The sequence below is a fragment of the Mastigoproctus giganteus genome, chromosome 3 (genome assembly GCF_048544385.1).
Source record: "Mastigoproctus giganteus isolate SK-2022 chromosome 3, ASM4854438v1, whole genome shotgun sequence".
In the NCBI taxonomy this organism is placed as follows: domain Eukaryota; kingdom Metazoa; phylum Arthropoda; class Arachnida; order Uropygi; family Thelyphonidae; genus Mastigoproctus; species Mastigoproctus giganteus.
The window spans coordinates 213,115,281-213,132,377 of NC_143577.1; positions in this window are offsets into that span (position 1 = coordinate 213,115,281).

Here is a 17,097-nt window from a genome sequence, read left to right on the forward strand (position 1 = left end):
CACCTCAATCAGATCACCTCGCAGGTGCCTAGTCTCCAGACACTGTAATTAGCAAAACGTAAGATTTCCTTCGTAAGAGCAACCCATTGTTCCATTCACTAATCTTGTTGCCCTTCTCTGTACTCGTTCCAACAGCTCTACATCCTTCTTAAAATAAGGCCTCCAGACCTGTATACAGTACTCAAGTTGTAGCCCGACCATTGCCTTATGCAAGGGGATAATCACCTCCTTATCCCTGCTAAAAAAATTCCTGTATATATCATTGACAAGACACCATGAGCCTTGGAGACCGTCTGCACTGTTCAGAAAACTTCATATCTGCCTTCACAATTATCCCCAGGTCCTTTTCATTCTCTACCACTGTCAGTGTAGTCCCACAGAGTTGATACGTTACTCTGGGGTTACTGCTTCCCATATGTAGTACTTTACGGTTGTCAATGTTAATCTGACTAAAAAATGAATAGCAAATGCTTAGAAAACGGTACTCACCTTGTATAAATCTGCAATAAAATTATTTTGGTAGATGGTGGTTAAATTTAGGTTGGAAGAAGCATTAAAAAGAACTAAGGCGGGGAATGGGGTGAAAATATTATAAACAGATTTTAAAATGAGCGCAAGGAAGTAGAAATGCAGATCTCCAATCCTTGGTTGTCATAAAGCGGTTAAAAAACGTAAATGAAACGTGAAGCCCTCACCATCGAATGGTACCGACACCATTCTGATCTCAACATTATTAACGCTACACTTCCCTTCAACCTTTCACCGGTTTGGAACCACACGCGGCTAAAGTTCCCACGTGTCAAAAAGAGCATCATGGGAGTTTAGATAAACTTTAAATACAACACGCGCTCACTTCTCTTCCATTTGCCAACTGATGACGGTTTACTCACGAAAGTCCCTCGTAACGACTATTGGCACCACCGGTCTTCTCTCTTTTTTTCATTTACGTTGTTTAACCTCTTTATGACAACCAAGGATTGGAGATCTGCATTTCTACTTCCTTGCGCTCATTTTAAAATCTGTTTAAAATATTTTCACCCCATTCCCCGCCTTAGTTCTTTTTAATGCTTCTTCCAACCTAAATTTAACCACCATCTACCAAACAAATTTTATTGCAGTTTTATACAAGATGAGTACCGTTTTCTAAGCATTTGCTATTCATTTTTTAGTCAGATTTATCACGGTATTATAAGGTTACTATAATTTCACTATTGTCAATGTTAATCTTCATTTGCCAGCTCTCAGCTCATCTGCTCAACTTTTCTAGATCCTGTTGCAGCGGCGCACTGTCATTAAAAACCCTGCCAACCTTCGTATCGTCTGCAAACTTGGATGTTAAGCCTGATATATCATCATCAATTTCATTTATAAATACAGAAAACAACAATGGACCCAACACTGAACCCTGACGGACCACCGATAACATTAGTCCACAAACAGAAGCATCCATTGATTACCTCTCTCTGTTTTCTCCCACTCAACCATCCCTTTATCCATAGCAGCAGTTTGCATCCAATGCCATAGTGCTCGTATTTGCGCAGCAGTCTTCCATGTCAACAGTATCAAAGGCCTTTCTAACATCGAAAAAATATAAATACAACATGGCCTTAGTAGCACTTGTGCTATTAAACAACATATCGAAATATATGATATCAAAATTATTCTTTGCATCCAGTTCCTTTGCGACTACATCATAGTATCCATACAAATTGGTCAGACAAGGCTTCCCCTTAACAAACCCATGCGGTGTACGAGATAACTGAAATCTTGTCTAGATGATCCCGCAATGCTTCTTTAACCAGTGCTTCCATTAATTTCCCTGAAACAGAAGTTAAACTAACAGGTCTGTAATTATCTGTGTCTTCCTTTGATCCTCCGTTGTGGATTGGGATCACATTTGCACATCTCCAGTCCATGGGTACCTTCCCTGAGTCCAAGGAATCTCTCATAATTATGGCTAAGGGTTTGCTCACTTCCATTAATATAACTGGATAGATGCCATCCATCCCAGGTACCTTTCTTATGTTTATCTTCAACAATTTCTCTTCCACTTTACTCTCAGTTATTACAAGATTATCTAACTTACTGCCAGAGTTTAATACTCCTTTCGCATTCCCTTCCTTGAATAACTCCTCATGTGTGAATGTAGATGCAAAATATTCATTTAGTTTGTTAGCTACTTCAGCAGAATCATCAACAGTTGAATCATCGATATCAAGTGGACCAATCTGATTAATCCCCTTCCCTGTAGAATTTACATAAGTAAAGAACTCTTTACTGTTTTATTTTGCATCCTTTGTCAAAGATTTCTCGTAATCTGCTTTCGCCTGCGTAACCTCCTTTGTGACTTGGTTACAGACCAGCTTATATCTATCATAGGCTTCTGTATCACCTGCTATTTTACATGTATCCCATTCATTTTAATTCTCTATCACATGTCTAATTAGTTCATTTGACATCCATTTAGGCCTAAATCTTGAACAATATTTCTTTGTTGGTATGAAAAGCCTAGTAGCTTCCAAGATTATTTCTTTGAATGATTCCCATTTTGAATTTGCTGTTGGTAACATCATCAGTTGGTCCCACCGTATAGAATTTAAATACTGTCTCAGGGCACCGTAGTCACCTTTACGAAAGCAAAAATCCTTCCCTTTACCCTTGATAGTAGTTACTTGTTTGAGTAAATCCTACTTCAGCAAACTGTGATCACTGCCATCTCGTGGTTCCTTTATCTGCAGATTCTTAATGCATGAAAAATCACTACTGATAATCAGATCAATAGTATTACTCCCTCTGGTTGCCTCTTGAACATGTTGATGTAAAAAACAATCATCGAATGAATCCACAAAAGCCTTGCTAGTGCGAGTGACCAATCCACAAATTCCAGTCAATATGCGGGAAATTAAAATCCCCAATTATAAGACACTCTGATTTAATGGCCCAATTTATTTCTCTGCACAATTGCTCAGTACACTCATCAGATTAATTAGGCCTATAACACATAGCTACTCTCATTTTTCCTATCCCAGTGCTTATGTCACACCATACAGACTCAACATTGCATTGTCCACCAACACCAATAGGATGCACTTCCTCAGATTTTATGTGTTTCTTAACTAACAACATAACCCCCCTCCCTTCCTGTCTATCCTTTCTGTACACATTGTACTCCCCAAATTCCAGTTCTGCACTGCTTTTGTCTGTGTGACAGCACGTCTCTGCTGTCCCAGTAATATCTGTCTTTGGTGTCTTGACTAGCACTTCAAGCTCATCGAATTTATTCACTATACTTCTAGCATTGGAGTACATGCAAGTATACATGCACCTCTTTCCACTCTTAGTTACCCTAACCCACTCCATTTATTTGCTTGTTTCACTATGATTCCCAGCAGTCCTGGAAATCCCCATTGCCTTTCTTTCTAGGCTGCTGTTCTATTGCATTTCAATAGAAGCAGTGCAACAATCACTTTCACAACTGTCAGCAGCTACTGTTAATCTATTAATTCGTGTATCCCCCTCATGCTAGCAGTTTTCGGATCCACCAAACTCTGCCTCGATAGCATCAGCAAATATTCTTGCACCCTTTTTATTTAAGCGTATCCGATCCCTGTAGAAGCAGTCTCTCCTGTTAACGAGCACAGACCAGGCCGAGAAAAATTCTACCCCTTGAGCCTTGCAAAATCTCTCCAGAGCCGAATTGATTGACAAGGCTCTCATTATATACTGCCTCCTATCGTGTCTGGCCAGAATTGCAGACACTTTCAAATTCAACCCTAACTCTCTGTTTTTTTTCTGCATTGATTTGTACTTTTTAAGTAATTTAGCCAGTCTCCTACTCTTAATATCACTAGTGCCAACGTATACAACAATATCACCCTTTGTGCCCTTAAAGGGTGATATCTGCCCCACAAGTTCATCAACCTTTGCCGCTGGCAGACATATCCTGGTCCTGTTCCATCTAGACTTTTTGCACAATGTTTCCTGTTTCCCTGACAACATAGTCACCTACAACAACTAGTTCCTTTGGGACCAGCGCATTCTGCCTTGCGGGTTGCCGCTGCGTTGTGTGATGTTCAAGCTCTGGCATTGATTTGGGGTGCTGAGAGCTTAATGGGCTCCTCAATTTAAATCCTTCGAGGACATCCACCCTGTCTTTCAAGCTTGCATATAAGTCCATAACAATGCTGAGTTCCTCACACTCCTTATATCGCGCACACACACAGACATTCCCCTTGGCAATATCATGTCCCATTCCTGATTGATCCACAAACATCAAGTAAGCAGTATATTTCAGTAGACTGTGATTCAGAGGACAACCGCTCCCCTCAGTTCTTCCCTGAGCCACAGCACTTCCATTAGTTTGAGCCTTTTGCTTTGCTGCTCTGGTCTGAATCATGATTTCTATTCAAGTTCCATAAAATTCCAATACAAAATATATCCCTAAACTAATATCACAATGTAGTTATAACACTATAGATATGTATTTCGGTATGGAATATTATCTCCGAGTTACGATGTATGACTTTCTTATCCCCTGTCAACTTATATGTATTAATTTATGATGCTACGTTTGTAAAAACTAGGTCGCTATATTTATTTAATTAAAAAAGTACAATTAAATTTAATAAGATTAATAAATTTTACTGATTAATTGGTACTACTATACTCGCTATCTAGTTTTCCGATAAACCTTATGCTAGCTAGTTCGGTGCACACGTTGTATCTTATAACAATGGCGACAAGATACGAACGGTAAATTGAGGTATTATTTACTTTCCAAATTGCGCTATCTAAATTCAAAATAAACCATGGAGCTTGACTACGTCTATAAGCTACTTATATAAAATAATTCAATCTAACAATTAAGACAATAAAGCGGCTAAATATAATTAAAAACTGGCATTCGCGGGAGCTGCAAAACTTGTCCAACACGTGGATTTGATACCCATACGGATACTAAGTAATAACCTACAAAATCTCTATCTAAGTTCAAATTGAAACAGGGCCGCCGGAAGTGGATAGGCAAGGTAAGCGTTGCTTACGAGCTGCAGTTCAGGGGGGCGCCAAAAATATTTTTGACATGTACAAGTTGGACCTCTGTTTAACGAACTTCTTTATAGAAATTTTTTTTCTAAATAGCGATTTTTTAAAATTCCCTTTGGTAATTGCATTTAAAATAGTTTCAGTAAAATGAAGAATACTTCCATATAAGCCGACCGTGCTAGCCGCGTGGGTAAAGTGCCTGCCTAGCAACCCAAAGGTCGCGGGTTCGAATCCCGCCTCGGGCTTGGATCAAAGTACTGCAAAAACCTTGGGAGGTGCATTATGGCCACAGAAGCCGATGCGCCTACAACTACCAAAAAAAAAAAAAAAAAAACTTCCATATAACCACGGATTATGAGAGACTTTACTTGGAACGCATTGTTCACACCTCTGGCCTTCAAGCAATTGAGTCAATTAGTGCTGCTCCTAAGCACGAATTAAGAACCAAAGGATTACCATTATTCAACTTAGTGTTCTCTTAAAGCCTATCCCACGTACCCAGAACTCGCATGGGTAACCTGATTGGTTAAAACCAATTAGATGACCAGCGCGACTTCCATCGTTTACCAGCAATGGTGAATTCAGGGTAGGGAACGTGACCTCCTGTCGTTTTTCGGAGAATATAGACCAACCGTTTAAATTCTCTTTAGCTACAAAAAAATTGTTTTTTCATTGTTAATATAGGATTTTATCTATGTCTGCATTGTCACTCGGCTATTTTCAACTGACTACAGTCTGGAAACTCTGATGCTGATGTGATCGCCCTTCTAGTTCGAGACGTCACGCAGTTTTGTCCTGCATAATGTTTATTTCAATGTAATTCAGACTTTAGCTGTATGCCTGTGTCTGCCAGTGACATTCTGTTTGAGTATCATATTTGTTTGGTTCTGTGCATTATTTTATGCTTTGTGCACAAAATGGTGTTCCTCTTGTCAATATTTTTTCTGGATCTGCCACTGCTTACCAGTATTCACCAAAGCAGGCAAATAATTCATTTGAAATAAATACAGTACATGAAATTGCAGACACATTAATTTGCTTATCTGGATGTTTCATATTTATTATAATTGTTGTTAGCCGTATGGTGCAAATAAGACCGAGGCTTATGTGCTACCCCAGCCAAAGACAAAATTTTTGAGTTACCCTGAGAGAGAGAGAGAGAGAGTCATAAGTAGAAGGGAATAACCAAGAAAGGGAAGAACGATGATATCCAGCTCAGGACCCTGGGTGTGCCAAACCCATTCTCACCAGATGTGAACCCCTAGGGTAAAATTATATTTTGCAGATACAAAATATTTTTCTTCAAGTTCTTTGCCCTCAGGCAGGTTCAGAGCTCCATTGACGCCGTGATTGGGCTATCCTTTTAATTCCTGCATAATTTCCTGTTATTATCCAATCCATCATTCTAATTCTCTTTCTCTCTTTCCACACATCTACCCTTCAATCCCTTTCTTCTACATGCTTTCTCTCTCAATACCTGTATATAAAGTTATTTTGTCTCCTTCTTAATTTGTTACTAACTTTCTCTCTTCTACTTTCCTCAAAATCTCATTCTCTGTCTGTCCACACATTTCACCCTTCCGATTCTCTTCCACACCCACATCTTGAAAGTTTCTAGCCGTCATCTCCTCTTTCCCAGTGTCCACGTCTCGGAGCCATATAGTACAACAGTCCATATTAACGTTTTCACCATTTTCTCTCTTAATTCCTCCTTGAAATTTATTCTCAATGGTTCTTTTCTCTTACTAAATGCCTCTTTGCCCATTGCAATTCTTGATTTTATTTCTTCCAGGCTTTTCCCAATTTCTGTCATTATGCTTCCCAAGTATCTGTCGACCTGTTCCAATATTATTTCCTCTAATGGTATATTGATTATTCTTTCTGGCCACTTTGAAATTAACATTACCTTGGTTTTATAGCTGTTAATCTTAATATTGTACTTCTTTATTGTGCTGTTCAAGATGTCCAAGGAGCTCTGTAATTCTTTATTATTATGCAGAAATTTGCCTTTAGCCAGCGGGTGATTAATTTCTGAAACAAACTTCCATCTGTCATTGTGGAAGTTGATAGGTAGAATAAATTTAAGGAGGAACTGGACAGGCATTTGGAGGGAATGGTGTGATTTTTTTTTGGCTGATGCTGCATAAGCTCATACACTTGTATCACATGCCACTACTACTATTAGCAATCAATATCTAGTCATCTGCAAATCATATTGTCTTTATCTTCTCTCCTCCTACTTTTATATGATAGTCCTGTAGTTTGGATTAGGACAAATCTTGTGCCCTCAAGACTCACTCAGACTGACACTGAGAGCAAACCAGCAGCATCGAAGATTGCGTTGTGATTTCACTCAAAAACCTTTCTTTGTAATTGGATCTTTGAGCGCCGCTTAACTATGGTTCAAAATCAACGATCTACTCAGTGAGTTATGTGTAGCAGAGAAATGTCACTAGGCAAAATGATTAACAAAACAAGGTTAATTACACATATAAGTCATACAAATAGTTACAAAAGAACCGGTCAAAGTTTTAGCATAATTGGCAATTGATTGTTTGGAAACTAACTGAATAGCAGGTATAATCTTGCTGCTGCTACTAGTATTACAATTTTACAGTGTTCTTCGTGTGGGCACTTCCACCATTATTCTCTCGAGTATTTACAATGGCTGGAGTAGGTCATACCATACAACTGTTCTACTGTTAGAATAAGATTATATGTCAACTTGACAATTATAATTAGTATTTTTGACAACTAGGTCATCAAGTCTCATTATCTGTTAAATTCTAATTACTAAAAGTAGATAAACAATTGTCAGAATGTGTCTATGAGAAGAGAGGTCAGTGGGTATGGATAAATTAAAGGAGGGGGGAGGTAGGATTAACTTTGCGTAATCGGGTTTGGTTTGTTCTAAAAAAGGCTAGTCAACTTACCCACAAATCGTCGTTCTTCTTCAACACTTCTAGCTTCAACTCTTTGCTCCATAAGTATGGTTTTGGGGATATCTGCTCAATAGACAAGATCTGCGCTCTTCCTCGGTTTTCTTTATCTGGCGCTCTGCTGACTACACTGGGCTCTAGAAAATCTCTTCAAACACCGTAAACTCTTGAATCTAATCAGTGACTTCCAAATCTCTTCTCACCACACTGAATGCTCCAAAATCTACCCAAAGAGTCAGCATTTTCTATCCCCCTTCCTAAGTTTCCTATGACCTGTTCTGATTTCACGGGTTAATTATGTGGGGCAAAGAATTACCCTTGGGGACTGTCAACTTTTGGGATTTGACACCAAAAATGATATGTTATATATAGAAGGGAAATCTCATATTTGTGTAGGGCAGTTTCTTTTGTTTTACAACTGCGGTCATCGAACATAAATCGATACACTTTTACGTATGGAATTTTGAAATGACAGTCAATGTTTATCGGATTCGATTGCGTAAGATATCATGTCTCTTGTTCTGCTTAATCACCTTTCTCCAAAAAAAGTCGCGTTCTTCCCTCGTCATTCTTGGGGCTATTACGTGTTCGCTGCCCACCCGCCCGCCTGCCATCGGGAGAAGGACCTGACGTCACTAATTGATTGGACACTCAACGGAGGTATAAAGTTTCAACGACCGCATCCCCTGGGGCGTGCAAAAACGAAAGTGAACCGCAACTAATTCCGATGGAGTGACGCTACTTTAATTATACAGGCCGCGGAAAAAGTATAGGGCACTTTGAGGAATAAATGCTTCTTAAAAGCGAGCAAAAGGGATAAAAACGATAGTATTTTTTACAGAACTCTTTCATCAGTGCTTCTCCGTATGAATCAAATAGCGTGGGAAACATGGAACATCGTTGCCTTTCACCCCTACCAATGGGAAATCACGGAATATTTTCAAGAAAATAGAACAGAGGTAACATTTCAAAAAATTCTTGATTCGGCTAATAATATGGCTGCTACCATTGGCATTGACGCTTCGTTTCCAGAAGCAAGCACTGTAAGGAAAAGATTGAAAAGACTTCATTTCGATTATGAAAGTAGAGAGGAAGCCATTCAGGATCCGCAACAAAATTTCAAAATTAATTTTTTCTTTCAAATTATGGACAACAATTTTCTCGTTATCTGAAAGGTTTAGAAATATGAAAGAACATGCAGAAATATTTAAAATATTTTATAATATTTCTGAATTAAAAATGGTCAGATGATTAATTAAATCATTGAAAAGATTTATATATTAAATTAAGTGACACTGATCGTAATGAGTCTGTTACTGATGGTTTAGCATTATTTGAAGAACTTAAGATTACTTCAAATTTATATTAAAGACAATATTACTCCATTTGAAGTGTTGCAATATATATTTTAAAAAGATTTTAAAGATACTTTTCAAAATGTAGCATTAAGAATTTATACAAATGAGGGGAACAAATGGGTGCTCTTACCAAGAAAGGCTTAAGTTCTGAAAATTGCAGTACTGTATCTGGAAACTAACTCCTGCGAGGTGATCTGATTCAGGTGTATAAGGCTTTAAATGGTTTGAGCAAGTTGAATGCTGATGGGATTCTTCCTCTTGCTCAGATTCAAATTGAGGAAAGACAGTTGTAGATTAGATGTGCAGAAATTTTCATGTAGCCAGCGAGTGGTTGAATGCTGGAACAAACTTTCATCTGTCGTTGTGGAAGTTGATAGCTTAAATAAATTCAAGGCTGAACTGGACAAACCTTTGAAGTGGATGGAGAGGTGAATGGGAAGTGGGTTTTTTCCCACCTTTTTTTTTTTTTTTTTTTTTTGGATGATGCTGTATAAGCTTGCTTTTTTGCATCATATGCCACTACTAATGCTAATTTTTCTAACTTTACCCGTTTCAGTTGCCTCAGTTGAACGCAGTTTTTCAAAATTAAAATTAATCAAAAATTATTTACGACGACAGTGTCTCAACAACGCCTCTCTAATTTGGCAATAATTTCAATAGAAAATGATCATTTGGAACAATAAACATAAATGAAATAATGAATAAATTCGTGTCTCTTAAAGCAAGGAAACAAATTTGTAAAACATTATAATTTTCCTTTTATTTTATTATTGTAATAGAGTACGATTACTGTGATTATAATTTAAAGATTATTTCCAGAATTTCAAAATGAAATTGTTATTTCATTATATTATATGTGAGATTTGTTGTAATTCTTTTCTTTTTCAATAAATTAATAATAATTATGTATGTCTAACTTAATTTTTCAATTGAAATATTTTTGGGCGGCAAATTTGATTTCGCTTACTGGCAGCACATAGCATCGCAGCGGCCCTGAATTAAACTAAAGTATTTCTACTAGGAATATAAAGCAACTCTAGAAAATAAATTTTTATGCCAATTTAAGTCAATAAAAAAGCAAAAACTTCTCTTCTCTATTGGCTGGAGCCATAAAAACTTCGCCTGTTCACGTGTACCCTCGCACCCAATCTCCCTGGTAGGTTGAATTTCTTCTCATCCGAGAAAATAACTGACTTCCACTGCTCAGAGGTCCATTTGACATGCTCCATACACCAAATTAATCGGGCTTTTTTTTTTTTTTTTTTTTTCATATTTTGTGTGAGGACAACGGGCTACAAGTCCATTTTCGAAGAGGCGTCTTCTGACTGTTACTGCGCTTGCTACCACTCCTGTATGTTCTTCCCATTCTCTTTTCAGCTCAGCTGAAGAAGCCTTATGGGTTTTTTTTTTTTTTTTTTTTGTCATAAATGCTTCAAAAGGCAGTCCTGTTTTGGCGTAGAGACTCGTTTGCATCCGGTTCCTTTTTTCCTATCAGCAGGACAAGTATTCTTGAGTTTGGAAAGAAATCTACTCAATGTTGACTGATTACAAGAAACTCTATAAGCAATATGACGGGAAGAACATCCTTCCTCAAGTAAAGCAACAATAGCACTCTTCCTTCATGGCATCAACTGCACGTAACTCACCATCCTGACACAAGCAAAGAATGACTGCAATTCTTACAGAGCATGCTTATATAGCTGAAAGTAACAGCTGATGCAATATTACATCATCACCTACGTGTGCCAATCTTATCTGATGCAATCTGTAAGAAATATTGCCATATACTTATGTTATTCGGATGACAATTGCAAATTTACGAGGTTTTTTATTTAAAGATAATGATGAAAATTAATTGGGTCTAATTCTGTTTTGCAAGAGTTATTTTAATTTTGTTCTTGTTTTAATAAATTATTTGAATTAATATATATATATATTTTTTTTTTTGTAGAATTTGTATTGCTTGAATGTTTCAATAAATTAATGAGAATATTAAAAATTGTTTATTACTTTGACATCCAAAAGTGGTGCACTTGCATCACCTTGCACCATGCTGCCGGTGCCCATGAAAGTGGGGGTATGCTACCAATCAGAAGATTGTGAAGAGTATAACAGGAGCTTCTCCAGGCAGATGGAATGAACGAGCATGTGTGAATGTCTTATTAGGAGTGATTTCAATCTGTCCCTTATTCATTGGAGCAAGTGGAAAGGAAATACCATAGAGAACAAAATTTTAAATAAACTAGATGATTATAATTTATATCAGCATTTTAGAAAATAAAGGGTATAATGAATATTCCACACTTGATTGTTACCTACAAACCAGATAACATCATAGGTTTACAGTCCAGGAAATGATTATGCAGTTCTTTGTTTGAAGTAGAGAAAGAGGTTGCAGTTGTTAAAGGTAAGAGCATTGGATTTAATTTCGGGAAAGGGGACTGTCAGTTTAAGATTCTACATGGCTTTTATTAACTTTGCAGATAGTAGAGAGAGGGTTAATATATTAGAATATGAAAAACCTTTAGATAAATAGTCACAGAATATATGATTTGGCAAATATAGCAAGAGGATGATGCTGTGATGGATGAATACAGAGCTGGTCAATCTAATTGAGCAGAAAAAGATGGAATGAATCAGTTAGAGAGCAATGAAAAGTACTGAAGCTTATGACAGCTCAAGTTTATCTGTACTTGTATCACAGAAAAGGTGAGTTTGGGAAAAGGCAGATTATGAGAAATTACTGTCTAAGGGAGAAAAGATTGGGGACAAGGAGTTTTTCATGTGTGTGAATACAGAGAAGAAGAAGAAGAAAAAAAAACCCAACATATCAGACCTTTGTGTAATGGTGTGGAAAATCTAGATAACCCAGATGATGTTGCTGATGAACTAAATATCATTGGAATTGGACAGCAAATAATTAGCACAACTGAGATGAGCAGTGGTTCAATCAAGTCATAATTGGGATTCTGTGAGAAAAAATAAGTGGCACTTGGCAGACTAAGTGGAAATGGACAATATTGAGATGGCAAATGAGACCTTTTTGAAATCAGTTTTACTATTTGTTATGTATTCAGTAGTAAGAAAAGGTGAGAAGGGCATGTATGATTTTTGGATAGGTCAAGAATATTCCTAGCTCCTTGACATAATGTGGCATCTACATCTCCCCATGTAAGGGTTTTTGCTTCCGTAAAGGTGAGTAGAGTGGTCTCAGACAGTTTTTAAATTCTGTACAGTGGGATCAACTGACGATGTTACCAACAGTAAATTCTAAGTGGGAAGCATTCAAGGAATTAATCGTGGATGCTACTAAAAGTTTCATACCTATTAAGAAATATTATTATTAGTAGTAGTAGTAGTGGCATGTGATGCAAGAAAGCAAGTGCATGGGCTTATGCAGCATCAGCCCAAAAAAAAAATCACACCATTCCCTCCAAATGCCTGTCCAGTTCCTCCTTAAATTTATTCAACCTATCAGCTTCCACAACGACAGATGGAAGTTTGTTCCAGCAATTAACCACCCGCTGACTAAAGGCATATTTCCGCACATCTATTCTACGTCTGTCCTTTCTTAATTTGAATTTATGCCCCCTTAGGTTCGTAATCTGAACAAGTGGAAGGATCCCATCAGAATTTAGCGTGCTCAACCCATTCAAGGCCTTATACACCTCAATCAGATCACCGCGCAGGTGCCTAGTATCCAGCCACTGCAATTTGCAGAACTTAAGCCTCTCTTGGTAAGAGGATCCCTTCATTCCCCTCACCAATCTTGTTGCCCTTCTCTGTACACACTCAAGTAAATCTACATCCTTCCTAAAATGAGGCCTCGAGACCTGTATGCAGTACTCAAGGCGTGGCCTGACCATTGCCTTATACAAAGGGACAATCACCTCCTTTTCCCTGCTAGCAAAATTCCTATATATCATTGACAAAACCCCATGACCTGCCAGGGCAGGTCATGGGGTTTTGTCAATGATATATAGGAATTATAGGATATATAGGTCGCAGGAATAGGATATATAGGTCGCAGCACGCCGCTGCGACCCTCCTACTCACTGTCTGCGTTGCTCAGAAAACTTCATATCTGACTGCACAATTACTCCCAGGTCTTTTTCATTTTCTACCACCTTAAGTGGTAGAAAATGAAAAAGACCTGGGAGTAATTGTTCAAGTTTTAGGCCTAAATGGTTATCAAATGAACTAATGAGACTCATAACAGAGAAGAAAAATGCATGGCATGCATATAAATTATCAAGCGACTCAGAAGCCTATGGCAGATATAAGCTAGTCTGTTAACAGGTCACAAAGGAGGTTAGGCAGGTGAAGGCAGATTACGAGAAATCCTTGGCAAAAGATGCTAAGAAAAACAGCAAGGATTTCTTTACTTATATAAACTCTAAAAGGAAGGGGATGAATCTGATTTTTTGGTCCACTTGATATTGAAGGTTTGACTGTTGATCCTGCTCAGATAGCAAACAAACTGAATGAGTATTTTGCATCTACATTCACACATGAGGAGTTATTAAGGTTTGAAGATGGCAGAAGGTTATCAGATTTTAGTAGGGTGCTTAATGATTTTGTAATAACTGAGAGCAAAGTGGAGGAGAAATTGTTGAAGTTAAACATAAGAAAGGCACCTGGGATGGATGGAATCTATCCAGTTATATTAAAGGAGGCAGCAAAGCAACTAAGCAAAGCCTTAGCCATAATTATGAGAGCATCCTTGGACTCAGGGGAGGTCTCTACGGATTGGAGATGTGCAAATGTATCCCCAGTTCACAAAGGGGGATCGAAGGGTGACACGAGTAATTACAGACCAGTTAGTTTAACTTCTGTTCCGGGTAAAATAATGGAGTCACTAGTTAAAGATGCATTGCAGGATCATCTAGACAAGACTGCAGCAATAATTCAGACACAGCACGGGTTTGTTAAGGGAAAGTCTTGTCTGACAAATTTGATAGATATTATGATGTGGTTACAAAGGAACTGGATGCAAAAAATAATTTTGATATCATATATTTGGATTTCAGGAAAGCTTTTGACACTGTTGCGCATGGAAGACTATTGTACAAATTGGAGCAGAATGGTATTAAGGGTAAGTTGCTACAATGGATAAAAGGGTAGTTGAGTGGGAGAAGACAGAGGGTGGTAATTAATGGGTGCTGCTCTTCGTGGACTAATGTTATTAGTGGAGTCCCACAGGGTTCGGTGTTGGGCCCTCTGTTTTGTATTTTTATCAATGAAGTTTGCAGATGATACAAATGTTGGCAGGGTTGTTAATGACAGTAATGGCAGTGTGCTACTGCAACAGTATCTAGATAATTTGGGCAGATGGGCTAAGAAGTGGCAACTGAAGTTTAACTTTGACAAATGTAAAGTACTGCATATGGGTAGAAGTAACCCCAGAGAAAAGTACCAACTCTGTGGTACTACACTTAAGGTGGTAGAAAATGAAAAAGACCTATGAGTAATTGTGCAGTCAGATATGAAGTTTTCTGAGCAATGCAGACAGGCTGCCAGGGCAGGTTATGAGGTATTGTCAATGATATATAGGAATTTTGCTAGCAGGGAAAAGGAGGTGATTGTCCCTCTGTATAAGGCAATGGTCAGACCATGCCTTGAGTACTGCTTACAGGTCTTCATTTTAGGAAGGATGTAGATTTGCTTGAGCATGTACAGAGAAGGGCAACAAGATTGGTGAGGGGAATGAAGGGATCCTCTTACCAAGAGAGGCTTAGTTCTGAAATTGCAGTGGCTGGAGACTAGACACCTGCGCGGTGATCTGATTGAGGTGTATAAAGCCTGAACACACTGAATTCTGATGGATCCTTCCACTTGTTCAGATTACGAACCTAAGACGTCATAAATTCAAATTAAGAAAAGACAGATGTAGAATAGATGTGCGGAAATTTGCCTTTAGCCAGCGGGTGGTTAATTGCTGGAACAAACTTCTATCTGTTGTTGTGGAAGTTGATAGGTTAAATGAATTTAAGGAGGAACTGGACAGGCATTTGGAGGGAATGGTGTGATTTTTTTTTGGGCTGATGCTGCATAAGCTCATACACTTGCTTTCTTGCATCACATGCTGCTACTACTACTACTACACACTACTTGGACTCTCTCCAGTCCTATCTGGCAGAGTAGAGGCAGCGGAGATTATACACTATCTGATCTGGATACCTTCTGGAATTACCAACAGTTTGGTCCAATGGTTTATCTAGTGGCTGGCCTGTGAATACTGTTTTACAGCTGTATTCTCAAAATGTAAAGAAGATTGGATCTTGCCACGATGACCATTATAACCTCAAGGATATCAATCATACTGCATGGCTGAAAAAAAATGGAGGTGTTACCAGGGCTTTGCTCTGTAGACTTAACGTGAGTTTCACCAAATTAATCCCTCCAATAAGAAGAGTGGCAATATTGTGCTGGTTGATATCATCTATCACCTATTACCTGGTAACACAGGAAACATTTCTGTGTTGATGCCACACCTTGATCCCCCTGCTTATATTGGTTCACAACTGGGTGGTACCTCCAGTATACTTTGCCATATTTCCAGACTTGCACATGGAAGTTATACCCAGGGTTACCACCAGTTGCACCACCGTGAAAGTGCAAACAGAAGTTTTGGTTTTTGCAGAATGACCAGAACCAGACTTCTGGTTGTTCTGTGAAGTTCAGTCCGCTTGCTGAAGCTCTCAGAAGACCGAACTCGAAGTTCTCGCACATTCAATCCACTTACCTCAAGCGTCACCTGAATATCAGTTCCTTCAGAATTTTGGACCCCCCCCCAGTTGGCAAGCTCAGCTTTTTATATCTGAGGGAATGTCTGTGACAGCTCATGGACCAAACTGATGTTATCCCATGGGTGTCATCTGCACTGAATTTTTAAAATGGAATTACAAAAGGTATGCAAAAGGGAAATGAATAGATGGCAAGAAAGCTGGTGTCCAACAATACTTTTCATCTGGTACCTTTCAGTTTTGAACTGAAGTTCAGTCCGTGAAGCTGTGAAGTTCAGTGTTCGTTTGTTCTGTGAAGTTCAGTCCGCTTGCTGAAGCTCTCAGAAGACCGAACTCGAAGTTCTCGCACATTTAATCCACTTACCTCAAGCGTCACCTGAATATCAGTTCCTTCAGAATTTTGGACACCCCAGTTGGCAAGCTCAGCTTTTTATATCTGAGGGAATGTCTGTGACAGCTCATGGACCAAACTGATGTTATCCCATGGGTGTCATCTGCACTGAATTTTTAAAATGGAATTACAAAAGGTATGCAAAAGGGAAATGAATAGATGGCAAGAAAGCTGGTGTCCAACAATACTTTTCATCTGGTACCTTTCAGTTTTGAACTAAATTACACAAATGATATATTAAAATGGATTAACTTTTGTAATTCCCTTATTTCTTAATTAATTTTTGTAATCCACATTTTGTAGATGCATACTGTGTTGGCTGTATGAATAAGCAAGACTGTAGAAGTTTATATAAATGTTAGTGATTTTGTTTTGTTTTTAACAGTCTTACTGCTGATTTAAAGGAAACTGATAAGTGTAAGAAATGTTCCATGAGGATATATGTACTTATTAGGCTTTTACACATTCTCCATCATCATAAATGTGCAAAACTATTAAGGAAAAAACAGAAGTTGCTGAATTTGCATATTTCTGAAACCCAGTGGAAAATTCTACGGCATTGGAGATTGAAGATATCCAGTGCAAGCATACAAAAAGAAGAGCTTCTCAGTAAGAACAAT